This window comes from Bufo bufo, chromosome 2 (assembly GCF_905171765.1).
Source record: "Bufo bufo chromosome 2, aBufBuf1.1, whole genome shotgun sequence".
Lineage (NCBI taxonomy): Eukaryota > Metazoa > Chordata > Amphibia > Anura > Bufonidae > Bufo > Bufo bufo.
This window is the reverse complement of record NC_053390.1, coordinates 488,510,517-488,525,328: the sequence shown is the minus strand read 5'-3', so window position 1 is coordinate 488,525,328 and position 14,812 is coordinate 488,510,517. Positions and strand designations below refer to the sequence as shown.

The 14,812-nt window shown below is 47.7% G+C and overlaps 1 protein-coding gene across 3 annotated transcripts in view; it reads left to right on the top strand.

Moving 5' to 3' along the window:
* MYO1F (myosin IF) overlaps nucleotides 1–14,812 on the top strand; it is a 1,016,322-nt gene that overhangs the window by 556,320 nt on the left and 445,190 nt on the right. The gene's annotated exons all lie outside the window — the stretch shown is intronic.

Genomic DNA, 14,812 nt, shown 5'->3' with positions numbered 1-14,812 from the left:
ATATTCTGGCATCATATCAGCCACCACAGGAGAAGCCACCATTGAGTTACTTTGACCCCTGCACCCAGGAAGAGGAGAGAGGCCCCACAGCACATATTCTGGCATCATACTAACCACCACAGGAGAAGCCACCATTGAGTTACTTTGACCCCTGCACCCAGGAAGAGGAGAGAGGCCCCACAGCACATATTCTGGCATCATATCAGCCACCACAGGAGAAGCCACCATTGAGTTACTTTGACCCCCGCACCCAGGAAGAGGAGAGAGGCACCACAGCACATATTCTGGCATCATATCAGCCACCACAGGAGAAGCCACCATTGAGTTACTTTGACCCCCGCACCCAGGAAGAGGAGAGAGGCACCACAGCACATATTCAGGCATCATATCACACACCACAGGAGAAGGCCTCTTTCAGTGATTTAGGCCTTTGGACCCAGACAGAGGAGAGAGGCACCACAGCACATATTCTGGCATCATATCAGCCACCACAGGAGAAGCCACCATTGAGTTACTTTGACCCCTGCACCCAGGAAGAGGAGAGAGGCACCACAGCACATATTCTGGCATCATATCAGCCACCACAGGAGAAGCCACCATTTAGTTACTTTGACCCCTTCACCCAAACAGAGGAGAGAGGTTCCACATCAGAGAATCAGGCATCATATCAACCACCACAGGAGTAGGCCACAATTTAGTTTATTTGACCCCTGCACCCAGGAAGAGGAGAGAGGCCCCACAGCACATATTCTGGCATCATATCACACACCACAGGAGAAGGCCTCTTTCAGTGATTTAGGCCTTTGGACCCAGACAGAGGAGAGAGGTCAGAGATTAGCTTCATATCCCCCAGCACAGCAGAAGACCGCTTTATTTGACTTAGGCCTCAGCACCCAGACAGAAGACAGAGGTAGCATGGCAGAGGTTATGGCTTCATGTCACCCGTTAGTTTAACCGGCCACTTTCATCTGGTTAGGCCCCGGCGCCCAGACAGAGAAGAGTTTTATTCAACTGTGGGTTTCATAAAATTTGTATCAAATAAAGAAGTGGCCCGTAGCACAACAAGACATGTTTTAGGCAGTTAATAAGGACTACTCTGCACAAGGGAGGGACAGGTCCTGTGGGATCCATGCCTGGTTCATCTTTATGAAGGTCAGCTTGTCCACGTTGGCTGTGGACAGGCGGCTGCGCTTGTCAGTAATGACGCCCCCTGCCGTGCTGAATACGCGTTCAGATAAAACGCTGGCCGCCGGGCAGGAAAGCACCTCCAAGGCATAACATGCTAACTCTGGCCACGTGGACAATTTCGAAACCCAGTAGTTGAATGGGGCCGAACCATCCGTCAGGATGTGGAGGGGTGTGCAGACATACTGTTCAACCATGTTAGTAAAATGCTGCCTCCTGCTAACACGTTCCGTATCAGGTGTCGGTGCAGATAGCTGTGGCGTGGAGACAAAACTTTTCCACATTTCTGCCATGCTAACCCTGCCCTCAGATGAGCTGGCCGTGACACAGCTGCGTTGGCGACCTCTTGCCACTCCTCTGCCTTCACCTTCCACCTGTTCCCCTGTGACATGTGGGAATGCTCTCAAGAGCGCCTCTATCAGCGTGCGCTTGTACTCGCGCATCTTACGGTCGCGCTCCAGTTCAGGAATTAAAGTGGGCACATTGTCTTTATACCGGGGATCCAGCAGGGTGGCCACCCAGTAGTCTGCACACGTTAAAACGTGGGCAACTCTGCTGTCGTTGCGCAGGCATTGGAGCATATATTCGCTCATGTGGGCCAGGCTACCCATGGGTAAGGACAAGCTGTCCTCTGTGGGAGGCGTATCGTCATCGTCCACCGTATCCCCCCAGCCACGCACCAGTGATGGGCCTGGGCTGCCACCCCGCTGTGAACTTGCGTCATCCTCGTCCCCCTCCACCTCCTCCTCCTCATCCTCCTCGTCCTCCAGTACAGTGCCTTGGCTGGCGACTTGTGAACCTGTCCTCTGCTGCTTAAACAAACCTCCCTCTGACCCACTTCGAACAGACTGGCCCGAAAGTGTTAGAAACGAGCCCTCATCCTCCTCCTCCTCCTCCTCCACCTGGGCCACCTCCTCTAACATCATTGCCCTAAGTGTTTTCTCAAGGACACATAGAAGTGGTATTGTAACGCTGATAACAGTGTCATCGCCACTGGCCATGTTGGTGGAGTACTCGAAACAGCGCAGCAGGGCACACAGGTCTCGCATGGAGGCCCAATCATTGGTGGTGAAGTGGTGCTGTTCGGCAGTACGACTGACGCGAGCGTGCTGCAGCTGAAACTCCACTATGGCCTGCTGCTGCTCGCACAGTCTCTCCAGCATGTGCAAGGTGGAGTTCCACCGGGTGGGCACGTCGCATATGAGGCGGTGAGCGGGAAGGCCGAAGTTCCGCTGTAGCGCAGACAGGCGAGCAGCGGCAGGATGTGAACGGCGGAAGCGCGCACAGACGGCCCGCACTTTATGCAGCAGCTCTGACATGTTGGGGTAGTGGTGAATGAACCTCTGCACCACCAAGTTCAGCACATGCGCCAGGCAAGGGATGTGCGTCAAACCGGCTAGTCCCAGAGCTGCCACGAGATTTCGCCCATTATCGCATACCACCAGGCCTGGCTTGAGGCCCACCGGCAGAAACCACTCGTCGGTCTGTTGTTCAATACCCCGCCAGAACTCCTTTGCGCTGTGGGGCCTGTCCCCCAAACATATGAGTTTCAGAATGGCCTGCTGACGTTTACCCCGGGCTGTGCTGAAGTTGGTGGTGAAGGTGTGTGGCTGACCGGATGAGCTGGTGGAAGCAGTGGAGGAGGAAGCCGAGTAGGAGGAGGAGGCTACAGGAGGCAGAGAATGATGCCCTGCGATCCTAGGGGGCGGAAGGACGTGCGCCAAGGAACTGTCCGCCGGGGGCCCAGCCGCCACTACATTCATCCAGTGTGCAGTTAGTGAGATATAGCGTCCCTGGCCGTGCTTACTGGTCCACGTATCTGTGGTTAGGTGGACCTTGCCACAAATGGCGTTGCGCAGTGCACACTTGATTTTATCGGACACTTGCATGTGCAGGGAAGGCACGGCTGTCTTGGAGAAGTAGTGGCGGCTGGGAACCACATACTGCGGGACAGCCATGGCCATCAGCTGTTTGAAGCTGTCTGTGTCCACCAGCCGGAATGACAGCATTTCAAAGGCCAGCAGTTTAGAAATGCTGGCGTTCAGGCCAAGGGCTCGAGGGTGACTCGGGGGGAATTTGCGCTTCCTCTCTAAGGTTTGAGATATTGAGAGCTGAACGCTGCTGTGTGATATAGTGGAGACGCTAGTTGACGGTGGCGGTGGTGGTGGTGTCGGTGGCACATCCTCTGTTTGCTGCTCGGCAGGTGGCAACATTCCTCTCGAGGCGGAAGCCGAGGCAGCAGCGGTAGAGGGAGCAGGGGGAGCCTCAGCGAGTGCCTGGTTTTTAAGGTGTGTACCCCACTGCAGTTCATGCTTTGCATGTAGATGCCTGGTCATGCAGGTTGTGCTGAGGTTCAGAACGTTAATGCCTCGCCTCAGGCTCTGATGGCAGAGCGTGCAAGTCACTCGGGTCTTGTCGGTAGGACATTGTTTAAAGAAGTGCCATGCCAGGGAACTCTTTGAAGCTGCCTTTGTGGGGCTGGGTCCCTGTTGGCGATGTCCAGTAGCAGGCGAACTCTGGGGGCGGCGGCTCGTCTGCTTTGGCCCCCTGCTCCCTCTTTGGCTTCGCTGTTGTCTCGGTCTCACCACTACCTCTTCCTCTGAACTGTGAAAGTCATCGCCACGACCTTCAGTCCATGTGGGGTCTAAGACCTCATCGTCCTCTGCATCGTCTTCCACCCAGTCTCCCTCCCTGACCTCCTCCTGTTCAGTCTGCACACTGCAAAAAGACGCGGCAGTGGGCACCTGTGTTTCGTCATCATCAGAGAGTCGGTGACTCTGCTGTGGTGGTATTCCCATGTCCTCTTCATCTGGAGACATAAGTGGTTGTGCGTCAGTGCATGGTATGTCTTCCTCCACTGGGGAAGGGCTAGGTGGACGCCCCTGGGAAACCCTGGAAGCAGAGTCTTCAAACAGAAGAAGAGACTGCTGCATAACTTGTGGCTCAGACCGTTTCCCTGATATGCTTGGGGGTGATGTGACAGACAGACTGATGGGCTTGGTTTTCAGGTGCCACCTGTGCGCTTTCCGCAGAAGACTGGGTGGAAGACCATGTGGTGAACGTGCTGGAAGCACTGTCGGCCACCCAATCGATTAATGCCTGTACCTGCTCAGGCCTTACCATCCTAAGAGCGGCATTGGGCCCCACGAGATATTGCGGTACATTCTGCCGGCTAGTTGAGGGAGTTCGTTCCCTACTGTGTGCGCCTGGGGCCGAACGGCCACGTCCTCTACCAGCAACAGAGGCTCCACGGACACCACCACGACCGCGTCCTCGTCCCTTAATAGTATTTTTCTTCATTGTTGCGATTCAACTCGCACCACAATGAAATATATTATTTTTTATAAGCAAAATCCCCTCACTGGAATACTTTCAGTCTTTTGACTGTATGGATTACAGATGGAATGACTGTTATATGTGAGTACCGCTTTCTTTGACAGATTCTAGTATGGGTACATATATGTTTTCCCAACCCCAGCACATTAGTTTGCTAATTCCAGATGTATGAAACGCAGGCCTAACTGTATCTAGTATATTGAACGCCAGATAAACTAACTTGGCCTTTTTTAAATAAAAAAAAAATTCCCTCACTGGAATACTTTCAGTCTTTTGACTGTATGAATTACAGATGGAATGACTGTTATATGTGAGTACCGCTTTCTTTGACAGATTCTAGTATGGGTACATATATGTTTTCCCAACCCCAGCACATTAGTTTGCTAATTCCAGATGTATGAAACGCAGGCCTAACTGTATCTAGTATATTGAACGCCAGATAAACTAACTTGGCCTTTTTTAAATAAAAAAAAAATTCCCCTAACTGGAATACTTTCAGTCTTTTGACTGTATGGATTACAGATGGAATGACTGTTATATGTGAGTACCGCTTTCTTTGACAGATTCTAGTATGGGTACATATATGTTTTCCCAACCCCAGCACATTAGTTTGCTAATTCCAGATGTATGAAACGCAGGCCTAACTGTATCTAGTATATTGAACGCCAGATAAACTAACTTGGCCTTTTTTAAATAAAAAAAATCCCCTCACTGGAATACTTTCAGTCTTTTGACTGTATGGATTACAGATGGAATGACTGTTATATGTGAGTACCGCTTTCTTTGACAGATTCTAGTATGGGTACATATATGTTTTCCCAACCCCAGCACATTAGTTTGCTAATTCCAGATGTATGAAACGCAGGCCTAACTGTATCTAGTATATTGAACGCCAGATAAACTAACTTGGCCTTTTTTAAATAAAAAAAAAATTCCCTCACTGGAATACTTTCAGTCTTTTGACTGTATGGATTACAGATGGAATGACTGTTATATGTGAGTACCGCTTTCTTTGACAGATTCTAGTATGGGTACATATATGTTTTCCCAACCGCAGCACATTAGTTTGCTAATTCCAGATGTATGAAACGCAGGCCTAACTGTATCTAGTATATTGAACGCCAGATAAACTAACTTGGCCTTTTTTAAATAAAAAAAATTCCCTCACTGGAATACTTTCAGTCTTTTGACTGTATGGATTACAGATGGAATGACTGTTATATGTGAGTACCGCTTTCTTTGACAGATTCTAGTATGGGTACATATATGTTTTCCCAACCCCAGCACATTAGTTTGCTAATTCCAGATGTATGAAACGCAGGCCTAACTGTATCTAGTATATTGAACGCCAGATAAACTAACTTGGCCTTTTTTAAATAAAAAAAATTCCCTCACTGGAATACTTTCAGTCTTTTGACTGTATGGATTACAGATGGAATGACTGTTATATGTGAGTACCGCTTTCTTTGACAGATTCTAGTATGGGTACATATATGTTTTCCCAACCCCAGCACATTAGTTTGCTAATTCCAGATGTATGAAACGCAGGCCTAACTGTATCTAGTATATTGAACGCCAGATAAACTAACTTGGCCTTTTTTAAATAAAAAAAATTCCCTCACTGGAATACTTTCAGTCTTTTGACTGTATGGATTACAGATGGAATGACTGTTATATGTGAGTACCGCTTTCTTTGACAGATTCTAGTATGGGTACATATATGTTTTCCCAACCCCAGCACATTAGTTTGCTAATTCCAGATGTATGAAACGCAGGCCTAACTGTATCTAGTATATTGAACGCCAGATAAACTAACTTGGCCTTTTTTAAATAAAAAAAATTCCCTCACTGGAATACTTTCAGTCTTTTGACTGTATGGATTACAGATGGAATGACTGTTATATGTGAGTACCGCTTTCTTTGACAGATTCTAGTATGGGTACATATATGTTTTCCCAACCCCAGCACATTAGTTTGCTAATTCCAGATGTATGAAACACAGGCCTAACTGTATCTAGTATATTGAACGCCAGATAAACTAACTTGGCCTTTTTTAAATAAAAAAAAAATTCCCTCACTGGAATACTTTATGGCTTTTCACTGTATGGATTACAGGTGGACTGGTATTAGTAGGGGGGACACAAGCACACCCAAGTCCCTGATGTAGGATTTCTATGGCACAGACCACTATTACAAGTGATTAATGGACGTTGGGAGAGATTGTGCTGCAGCACTAGTCCCAAGATGGCCGCCGCCTATCAGCCCAGTAACATGTGCCACAAAATGGTCTGCACAACCTTTAAAAAAAATAGCCTTGGACTGTGCTGCTAAATCGCTATTGGTCTGAATCCCAGGTGTAGATGTCTGACTTGTTTGGAGCTTTGGAATGCACACTGTGGCAGCTTCTGCTGCAGCACTACAAGTCGCAAAATGGCGGCCGGCGGTCAGCCCAGGTACATGTGGATGGAAAAATCACTCTGGCCACTCTAAAAATAGCCAATCCCTATCAAAAAAGCAGCTCAGCTGCAGTTGTTCAGATGAATCACAGGTGGAGGAGAGAAATTTGCTTCCAGTTATTCAATTATCCCTGCCTATTCTCGCCCTAGCATCAGCTGCGTCTATCCCTGTTCTATTCACATCGGGAGTGAGCACGTCCCGACGTGCGCACAAGCTTATAAAGAGGCTGAGTCACATGCTGCACTTGGCCAATCACAGCCTTGCCAATAGTAGGCATGGCTGCGATGGCATCTTAGGGCAAGTAGTATGATGCATGTTGATTGGCTGCTTTGCAGCCTTTCAAAATGCGCCAAAATACATGCCGAACGACGAACCCGAACCCGAACTTTTACGAAAAAGTTTGGGTTCGGGTCCGTGTCACGAACACCCCAAAATTCGGTACGGACCCGAACTATGCTCGAACTGTTCGCTCAACACTAATCATATATTGTAATGTCATGTCATGTTGTGTATCTGCCCTATGCTTCAGGAATGATAAGGTATTGGGCATTAGGAATAGAATTTATCATTCCATTCCTCTCCTCTTGGTAGGAGTGGGCTGGTACTACTTCCTGCCCAGAGGAGTTCTAGTGAGTTCTATGAGAGCGTTAGCTGAGGGGACTCTGGGACTATGAAATCAGCTTGTCTATGAGGACCACTACTGCAGGGAAACTACGGAGCCCCAGACCACAATCTACAAGCTACAGCATACAAAGGCAGCAGAGGGATCCGCACTACAGCTATACAGACTCGGCTGTAAAGTGAGAGGATAACAACCACCACCACAGTTCAGGACAAGGACATGCAAAAGCCTGCATTATACAAGTAAACACAGATACAAGTGCCAGCTTATTGAAGTCAAAGGAAATCAGGAAAGAGGGAAAGACTACTCTAGAGTGTTATTGTCTGCCATCTTGCCTGCCACCGTATCTCATTAAATGTGGATAGAGACGTGCCGTAATTCATCCTTTGCACTCCTTTGTTGTTCTTCTACGTCTGCCTAATCCTTGCACACCACTTTTTCATGCACCAAACACTAGAGGGCGATGACCTGAGAGAGAATCCCATAAAACAACATCTCTTCAGGGTCACTACCACTACCATCCTCTGCACCCGCTACTCAGGAGCTTACTGCACTAGCAAGAGATAATCTGTGTGTCAAAGTGTAAATACGGTCATTCTGTTCAGGTGATAGGGAGAGTTCCAAGTCCTGTTCCTAATTAAGCAAGCAGGACAGGTAAGGAGTAATGGTAGGCAATACAGGCAGTTTGTAAATACTGGATAAGGCATGGCAAAATGTACCACATGTTCTGCACATGCATTCACATTTTATATAATACTTAGCATATTCCAACGCATGTTTATTCCTTTATGTTTAGAGTGAAAGAGAATGGACTGTGCAATCCAAACCGATTCACCGATCCAGATGAAGTTAGTCAAGATTCATAGAAACGTTTTAAAAATAAAGAGTGAATAGGGAGAGACTGAAAAAAGTATAAAATCTGAGGGAATGCTTTGAGTTTGAAAATCAGTAGAGATGAGTGAGTTGAAGTTGATGAAGTGGAATTCGATTACTTCGTGGTAACAAATCGTATTTTTTTTTAAATGGCTGCTGCACATGTTAAAGGAAGTAAGAAGCCCGGGAACGATGGGGCACCCATAATGCCATGCACATAGCCAATCAGCAGATAGCCAGCCCCTGTGCCTCCTCCTGCCCAGTCTCCGCCATTTTACAGTGAAATTAGTGCTGGAAGAGATATGTTACAGGCACTAGGGACAGTGTTTAAGGAAAGCCTTTATTCACCAAATATTTCTATTGAGCAGTTCAGGGACAGATTATTCATAGTGTAGGCATATATTAGGGAGGCATTATCCAGACTATAGGGAAGAGAGCAGGGACCAATAGGAGAGTGTAAAGCCTGGGTAATAGGAGCTACTTTATTACACCTTGCTGCACTAATTGCGGTTACAAAAAGTGATCTAATACTACATGTTTTAGGCTGCTTGCATTATTTTACACATCAGTAATTCCAGTAATCTTTGATTCTGTTATTGGGGTGAAACTGTGGTCTGATACTACAGAATTTGGGGGGCTCACAATATTTTATATATCATTCAATCCGTTAATTATTGATTGTCTAATTGGGGTGAAATTGTGGCTTGATACTACAGATTTTATGGTAATCACATTTTATTATACATGAGTATATCCCTTAATCCATAATTGTATAATCGGGGTGAAATTGCGGTCTTATACTACACATTTTAGGGTGCTCAAATTCTATTATACATAAATATATCCGTTAATCCCTAATTGTGGAATTGGTGTGAAATTACGGCCTGATACCACACATTTTAGAGTGCTCACATTCTATTATACAATATCCGTTAATCCCTAATTGTATAATTGGGATGAAATTGCAGTCTGATACTATAGATTTTAGGGTGCTCACATTCTCATATATAAGTAAATCCATTCATCCTTGTTTCGGGGGTGAAATTGCAGCCTGACACTACTGCTCTTTTACCCTTACAGTTACTGTTACAGTACGGTTTGTCCGACATACAGGTGACAAGCCCTCTTAAAAGAACAGGCAGTGGCCAAAATGTTTCTGGAGCTAGCAGAAGTAGCAGCAGAATAAGAGGATGGGGGGGGGGGGGGGGTCGGGTTGGTAGCAGCAGTCACAGCAAACAGGCCAGAGCTGCCAGTGTCATCCAGCAGTCATGTTTTGACCAGCAACCCGGGTGTCCTTGAATGGTTGATCTTCAACTTATTTTCAAGTGACATCAGACACCCCCAGCCAGGAGTCATGGGTTCCTCTGAAACCACGCTTAGTTGGCATGGCCTGAGAACAAGCTCTGTGCCCCCACCTGTCCTGAACCTGCCTTTTTCATTATTTGTTCCTTATGCTCATGAAGTATTGAATGCCGTTGGCTCGGCTCCGTTTTTTAGCGAGGATGAGCTTCTAGAGCACAGTTAGCAGCTATTGCCCAGCCAAGATGTGGAGGAGAGATCCGCTGATTCCTCTAGTAGGCGGGCAAGTAGCGACAATGAGAATCATGTGGGAGCTTGGGTTGCTTGTGGTCAGGTTTGTGGCCTTGAGACTGGTGAGTGGGACATCAGTGACGTGCAGACAGTAGTGAATGGCCATTTGTAGAATCTGTGGGCAGAAGGTGAAGCATGTCCAGGGTGCCAATATTGGCCCCACCACCCTGAATCAACACATGCAGCATCACCATAAGGTGGCCTGGGAAAACCATGGTGCTGATGTAGTGGTAGAGCCTGCCGCCACACTCGTTGCATCGCCAAGTGGCCCGCATCCATTCTCCAGAAGTCAAGGCTCCACCACCTCAGCAGAAGGGAGCTGTGTTTCCTTCCCATCATCTACAGGTTCTGATGCTTCTGCTCCTGCTCCTCCTCCTTACTCGTTTCGCTATCGATCACCAAGGTGATTGCAAAAAGACAACAGTATGCGTTCACTCATCCAATAGAACAGAAGCTGAACGTGCTCCTGGTGAAGTTTCTGGTACTACAGTCCCTCCCTTTCCTTGTGGTGGACTCTGCACCTTTCAGAGAACTGATGGCTTTTGCCGAGCAAAGGTGGAGAGTCCCAAGCCGTCATTACTTCTCCAAAACGAAGTAGCAAGCCTGCACACGTATGTTGAACAGAAGGCGGGCCAGTCCTTGAGCCTGTCATTGTCTGCTGAAGTTCACAGCTACACCAACTCGTGGAGCTGTAACTATGGTCAATGAGGGCTGACCAATGCGCCTTGCATGGCGCACGTCTTTAATCTGGTTGTAAAGCATTTTCTGACGTCTTCCACCTAACTTCAAAACATCTATAAACGGCTAGGAAACTGTGCATGCACTTCAGACACTCTTACACTGCAAAGCACGCCCTTCTTGAGCTGCAAAGGCACAATAGTGTTCCCCAAAATTGCGTGATATGCGATGTTTCCACCCATTGCAACTCTACCCTCCACATGTTGGACCGACTAAATGAGCAGAGGAAGGCCGTAAACAATTTCTTCATGATGTGGGCGGACAGGAATACTCCCTTGTGCAACGTCAACGCTAGCCAGTGGCAGCTCATGCGGAGGCTACTTTATTTGTCAGGCACCAGGACTATAGCATGAATTACATCATTCCACTCCTTAACATACTATAACAGATGCTGATAAATATGGCTGGCCAGGGGACAGGAGAAGTGGCACCTACATCTCAGCCACCTGAGCCCTGTGGGGGCTGAAGTGGTGGAGGAAGACATTTACGCACAAGCAGTGTATACAGAAATGGGTAGTCTTTCTGCACAAATGACAGGAGAGGAGCAGGAGGATCTAGAGGGTGATGATGAAGACCAGGCAGATGACCCCGATATACTGTGGCAGTATGCAGTGGAGATAAAGGCAGGGAGTCCCTCAAAGTCCCTTGCGCAAATGGCCAGATGCATGCTGAGTTGCTTGCGTAGTGGCAGCCATATTATCACCATTAGGCAGAGGGATGACTACTGGCTCTCCACCATATTAGACCCTCATTACTGCTACAAAATGGGGGCCTTTTTTTCCACCTGCTGAGAGGGAGAATAAACTCAACTACTATCGAGACATCCTATGTAGTCAGTTGGCTGCTGCCTATGTGCACCATCACCCATCCTCATGAAGGTCTGACCATGGGGCCCTCTGCGCTAATGTTTCACTGGCAAGGCTGCTCGGGAGGGGGGGGGGGGGCAGGAGCAGCACCAGCTCCATCCATCAGCAGCAACTTAAGTCTGGAGTCTCTAATTAGCACTTTTCTTCACTCGCCTACTGAAGAAACCACCCACCAGCAGCAAGACATGGAGCAGAACCTGAACCAGCAGGTGGTGGCATACTTATAGTGCACCCTTCCACACCACATCCAAGATCCCCTGGACTACTGGGCAGCCAAACTTGATTTAAGGCCGCAACTGGCTGAGTTTGCCCTGGACAAGCTTTCCTGCCCAGCAACTAGTGTGGCATCAGAGCGGGTGTTTAGTGCGGCAGGGGGCATAGTTACCCCCAGGAGAACTCACCTTTTCACCCAAAATGTGGAGAGACTGACCTTTTGTGAAGATGAATCAGGCATGGATCAGCCAGGATTTCCACACGCCAGTGCCTGATGCATCAGACTAGATCATCCTGGGTTGCCACACCAAAACTTTGTGCAAAGATACCTGTTTCTTCTGGCCACCTACTTCAGCCACTATTCTGATGCTGCTATCCGCCTGATGCCACACACCTGCTGCCTCTGCTGTCATTTTCTCCTATTGCAACCCACCATCTTGTGCTGTTACTGCCACTGCTGTTGCCCCCCACCCTCCCTACTCTCTGACTGGGCCACTGTGTTGACTCCTCATTATAGATGGCCTTGCGGTTCGCTCGGCGGTTGTTTTGCGGCAAACTTTGCGAACATATGGAGAAATTTGTGCCCGCCATATTCTTTTATATTATGAAGAACTTTGACCCATGACACATCCATCAGGTGGTACAGGACAGCCAATTTAGACATTTCAGCACATGGACATACCCCCTACCTTATAAATAAACCTGATCTGGCCGCCATTTTGCCAGTGTAGGGAGAGGTTGCTGTGTGGAGCAGGGACAGGCTGTTAGGGACACCAAATGCTAGGTAATAGGGCCACAAGTCATTTTAAGGACTAGTATAGGTGTGCTATCTATATGTGTGATACACAGAGGGGTGCGATATACTTATACTTTTATAATGAGTCAAAAACACATAGATCTATATATTGATCACCTGGAAGTCAGGGGCCTAGGAGCTTACTAGGGGTATTTTTATACAGGGTAAGGTTCCGAACGGGGTCACTCTTATCATTGTGGGTGGTCTGTGGTTAGGCTATCAGGGCCAGAATAGCACCCCCTTGTAGGGCAATATCAGGGACAGTTCTTTGCCCACCCTGTCCTTCAATACCACATCATCATCTAGCCCAGGGATAGATGGTTTTTGCTTTCCCTCCGGGATTCACGGATGTGCACTGGAACACCCCGGATTGTGGTAGGACATATGGCTTCTGATTTGGTGCCGTCGAGCACCTGATTTAGTGCCGCCGAGCACTTGTTATTGCCTACCACATCTATGCTTTTTTCTTAAAGGGGTTCTGCACTTTGTTTTAACTGATGATCTATCCTCTGGATAGATCATCAGCATCTGATCAGTGGGGGTCCGACACCCGGGACCCCCGCCGATCAGCTGTTTGAGAATGCAGCGGCGCATCTGAATGGAGCTTAGCCCCGCCCAAGCTAGTTGATACTAGTTGTGACGTCACTGGGCCAGCGGTAAACAGTGAGAAGGCCGCGCCGCTGCTGGAGCAGCGCTGCCTTCTCAAACAGCTGATCGGCAGGGGTCCTGGGTGTCGGACCCCTGCTAATCAGATGCTGATGATCTATCCAGAGGATAAATCATCAGTTAAAACAAAGTGCAGAACCCCGTTAACTTTAATAGTTTCATTTATTTTCATCTTTTCCATTCACACGCCCGCAAAATGGGTCCGCATTTGTTCCGCAATTTTGCGGAACGGGTGCAGACCCATTCATGTTCAATGGGGCTGGAATGTGCTGTCGCATTTGCGGATCCGCACTTCCGCATCTGTGCTTCCGTTTCCACAAAAAAATAGAACATGTCCTATTCTCATCCGCAATTGCAGACAAGATTAGGCATTTTCTATTATAGTGCCGGCATTGTGCGGTCCACAAATTGCGGAATGCACACTGCCGGTGTCCGTGTTTTGCGGATCCGCAAAACACTTACGGACGTGTGAATGAACCCTCATAGTAAAATTATTAAAGGTTACGTTTTATCTTTATGTATATTCTAATGGATTGACTTCCTTGTACAATGTTATAATATACTTGCAGCGTACTCAAGTTAGGTGTAGAAATGTTCCTGGGTGTTGTAGTGCAATAGTGACACTAACCTGAGACAGCTGACTCTCTGCAAGGGCAGGTGATAAAAAGTAATGTTCGTGACGCCAGTGCCAATTAAACTGTGGCACGCCGTTTGCTGATAGCAGGAATAACTCAGGAACCACGTGATGTTAAAACAGAACTCAAACTTTAGTAGTCATCATACATGGACATAGATGGAAGCGCAGTTCCTTTGCAGACAGTTGGTTGCAGTACATTTGATGCAGGCAATATATATAGCAAGGTGACTTCAGAGTGTTAAACACAGGACTTGCAGTACAGGCGGCTTGCACTCTATTTCTGACTGATCCTGGAACTTAGAAACTCTTCTCCAAGGCCCGATGCCCTAGCTCTGGCGTATATCCTTGGTTTTATAATTATCAAGTACCTCCTCTGTTGTCTTTAGTACCTCTTGCTTTTCTGGACTTGCCTCTGTCTCTCCCAGCACTGACTCTAGAAACTTCTGAACTCCCCTTCCTAGGCTGGTTAACTGTGGTGTTCCTGCTTCTGCATATATGAGTTCAGGAGGGGAACCTTCTCTTTGGATCTGGAACCCGGTTACAGGGACTGCAATACCCTCTCCTGGTCTGCAGGCTTCAGGCCTGGACTGGACTCGGACATAGTCTAATCTCCAACTCCAACTCTTTAACTCTAGACTCCAACTCCAGGCTCCAGACACTAGACTGCCTCTCCTTACCCTGACTGGGCCTTATATAAACTAGGGCTCCCTAGCTCCCTCTAGTGACTAAGAGCTGAAATGACACCCCTAGCAGGCCTGTACATGCACATTTTACAGTAACAGGGAAGTACATAGCATTACATTTTATAAAGATGACTTATACCAACTTTCCCT